Raw genomic sequence first — 4,016 nt, forward strand, 5'->3', positions numbered from 1 at the left:
ACATATAAAGATTTATAAAAATAATTTTATATAATAGTTGTATTTACAGTAAATTGCAGGCCTATATAAAATATTATAAATATATTAAATAACATCAAAGTACTGTAAGCGATATTGATAAGGGTAGATGAAAGAAAAAGTTTTACATATTTTTTTACTATTACAGTACAGTATTAGATTTAACTTTACACACATTTAATAGATGTGAAAGACTCAAAAAAGAAATTTCAAAACATAAGGTGGATAACCCTGCACTGTATGGACCGTTCATAATTATCAACAAATGTATAAACAGTATGCTAAGGGGGGAAAAGGCCTAGTACTACCTGTAAATACAAAATTAAATGAAAGGAATTTACAAAAGCTTAAAATATTGATTGAAATCGGTTTTCTAAATTTAATAACATGCCAATATGGATATATTTAAACCTAATTATGTATCTATGTACCCATTGAAAAAAAAGGCCATAGAGAACGGTATTGCAAAATCAACATTTTCCATGTACTGTATGTACACTTTTTAAAGGGGTTGATGTGGCAAAAAAGAGTACTCTTTTAATACATTATGTTTTCAATTGTGATTGGCCCCTAAGCTACAAAATAAAATACAGTACTGAAATAATTGCTACTCACATCAATAAGAAAATATTGATTTTATGTATATACAATAATATGGCAAGACAAAAATATTTAAACGAATGTTATTTTTAAAGAAAATATGACAAGGGTAGATAATTATTGATGTGGAAGTAGCATTTCTATTTAATAAAGCCAAGCTCTGGAGGACATAAATTTGTTGATATGTTGTAGAACTGATCTTGCTAAGCCTCAAAGTATATTTGACAAAAAACTTGGAAGCAGTTAATGAGAGAGATACAGATTTTTGAATATTTAAAAACTGGGGAAAAGTAGGGAAAAAGGGTGGTTATGTCTCTTTTCCCCCAGTTTTTAAATATTAAAAAATCTGAATCTCATTAACCACTTCAAAGTTTTTCATTAAATATTCTTTTTGGTTTTTAAAAAAATCAGTTCTACAACATAAAAAAAAAATTAAAAAAAAAAAAAACTTTTCTGAACCTAACTTTAAGACGGCCTACACACTGAAACATCAAATATAATAAAATACTATACATATCTAATATCACTAGAACGAAGTTTGGAATTAAATTTAAATAACAAAATTTAAAAACAAAAATGCATACATGGTATTCCCAATTTTTAGGCTCGTTCATTTTCTTTATTCTGTTTGGCAGAGACTGCCTCAAAAGAGTGGTTGAAGCCTCAGGATACTCCTTATCAGTGAAATCTGGGGGTAAAAAAATGCAAAAAAATTGAATACTCTTATAGGCTTCTAAATTGAAAACTCATAAACGGGCAACCACCAAGAGCAGGATGAATTTTAATAATTTCGGTGCAATGTCTAAAATTAGTTATGGTAATCTCTAAAGAATAAAATGCAGATACCTTAAAAGTAGTGGTCCAATAAAAGTAATATTTCATATTATTTGTTATCTTGTGCAAAATCTAAATATAATTTTAATATAAGTATTCCACTTGTAGCAAAATATTTTCTTCATTAACTGTCTAATACTGTATTAAAGTTTCCTCCCTCAAGTGCTATGCAGAACATATACAGTAAGATGTAGCTACTGTGTAGGTTAAGTCAGTAATAAAGACAGGCTCTCTTTTGATGGTTATTAATTGGTTACAAAGTGACAATGCAAACTTTCAGATTAAAATTTAAAGAAAAAAAAATCAATGTCTAACCCAAACAAAAAAGCTTTACATTACATGTTGATGTACCATTTATCTTTTGAAATATAAATCCCTTATTACAGTACATAAACCTGCTGTACTGTATCTTCATTTAAAAGGTAAAACACAAACTTATTTAACAAATTACCTACCTGTTAGGGCAGTAATTCAGATGGGATCCAAATGCTCTTTCTCTACCGATGTTCCACATGTGCGTTGCTTTTCTTCCCTATCATGTATTTCCCTACCACTTCATGCATCAGAAACAATAACAAACAAATTTTGAATTTGCCTCGTGGCCCCAATCGCTTATCTGAGTAATGGCTATGAGTTGGTCCTTTTCTATAAGTAAACCATGGCCAATGTCAATCTATTGGAAGATAGATAATTATTTACTATTTATTAGTAAACTTTCCTCCCACATTTGCGCATGCTATTAGTATTTGACTGTCAATGGACATCCATGAAAAATATTCACACCCCAGTTATTTATACCATATTTTTTGGTCAACAAAATATAATTATGCTTGAAATATTTCAAACTTTAATTATAACATAATTGAAAACTTCCTATGTGTAGAATATGAGTATATTAAAAAGTTCCAGCTATTGATGTTTTTGGGCATGACTTGTGTGGTTGTCGAATTTAAAATACCAATTATTGAGGTCAGACAGTTGACAGTTATACAATCATTCATTTTGAAAAAGAGTGAAGTATATTTTTGGTTGACACAAAATACAATAAATAAATGATATTTAAAGAAAAAAATGCATTTTTTTTCAAATTTTCTGCCTAGGCTTGTAAGGCTTAGCTAGGCTAGGTAGTGTGTACTGTAGGCCCTAGGTTAAAGAAGAGGCCTAAGCCTAGGCTAGGCCTAGGTAAGCAAAAAAAAACGATTTTTCTTTTGTGTCCCAACGCCCGTACCTGAGCTGTTGCACTTTTTTTTACTCAATTCTTAGGTTTAGCCTAGGCCTAGCCTAAACAGTACAGATACGAACAGAAACACTGCCACTGCACTGACGAACTGACTGAACTAAACTTGATACTTAGCTACAAAATTATATCTAGGCCTAGGCTAGAATAAGTAACTAGGCGTAATGTGGAAGGCGTACATTTATGGACGAAAGGAGATTAAGTTTTCTTTACTTACCACAATAATACTGACTGTGCATAGGCCTAGACTTTGGCATGGTGCGGACTCTTCTTTTTTTCAAATGGCAATAGAATAGGCCCAGCGGCTATCCTAGGCTAGGTTGAGTTTCAACGGAAGAACGTCCATTTAACTAGTACATAGACATTGCTATAGGTAATAACCATTTCAATAAAATATCAGTTTGCGATTATTACCCCAATTATTACTGAACAAAAGGAGGATACAGTATCACAACAACAAAGGGTGCAGCAAAGCGAGGGAGATGTCGATGAAGACCGTTCCGTTAGCTTTCAAATTTCACCACCCAGTTGAGGAATATACCATGTTTAATAAAGGGGGTGGGGAAACCATTTAAGACCAGTTATAATTCTTATTAAATGCATTTATATAAAACCTTCTGTAATTAATCATTTGTTTTGTGTAGGACAGTATAAATAATATAGCATTTCATATTTCATACAATAAATAATTTACTAAATCGTACATCTCAACTCATAAATTGGACCCCTATCACGGCCTGATCCATTGTCTGGTTATTGAAAACCTGGCATCTGGAATGATGATTAAAGTAGTTAGGTTTTAAGTTACACTAACAGTAACTTTAAAATGGTCACCATGGTGGTTTGTGGTTAATAATTTTGTAAGATTAATTAAGTATTTGTTACAAATATGTGCATTAAATTCATTTTTCATTTCAATTTTAAAATGTGGTGTAAGGCTAAGTATTTGCTGTTTTTAACATTTAATTAAATGTTTAATTTAATGATAATTTAACTTAAATGTTTAAATTAAATGCTTAATTTAATGTTTTTAACATTTTAACTTAAAATGTGAGCATGCTAATTGATACTGTAACTTATGCATCTGTTATACATTTCCAAACAGATATTCTATAGAATTCCTATACAACTTCTAAAGCAAATGTTATAGATGTCTATAGAATTTTCTATAGAATTTCTATACAGTTTCTAAAGAGAATGTTATAGATTTCTATAAAAAAAAATTCCAGAAATATGAAGCATAATTATTTGCGACAAAAATAATAATGATACACATATTAAACTCTATACATTATTTAGTTACTCAACATCAGACCATAAGCCAAAT

General features: G+C 30.2%; 1 long non-coding RNA gene across 1 annotated transcript; it reads right to left on the reverse strand.

Annotated features, from left to right (window-relative positions):
- Positions 1 to 1,057: 1,057 nt before the first annotated feature.
- On the reverse strand, positions 1,058 to 3,555 carry LOC117104780. The gene is made up of 3 exons (XR_004444818.1): positions 2,907 to 3,555; positions 1,908 to 2,125; positions 1,058 to 1,306 (listed from the first exon to the last, which is right to left on the reverse strand). It is a non-coding gene; the product is annotated as an uncharacterized LOC117104780 (long non-coding RNA).
- Between the last annotated feature and the right edge of the window lie 461 nt (positions 3,556 to 4,016).

This window comes from Anneissia japonica, unplaced genomic scaffold (genome assembly GCF_011630105.1).
Source record: "Anneissia japonica isolate Jap-2015-1 unplaced genomic scaffold, ASM1163010v1 scaffold16605_len18683_cov141, whole genome shotgun sequence".
NCBI lineage: Eukaryota > Metazoa > Echinodermata > Crinoidea > Comatulida > Comatulidae > Anneissia > Anneissia japonica.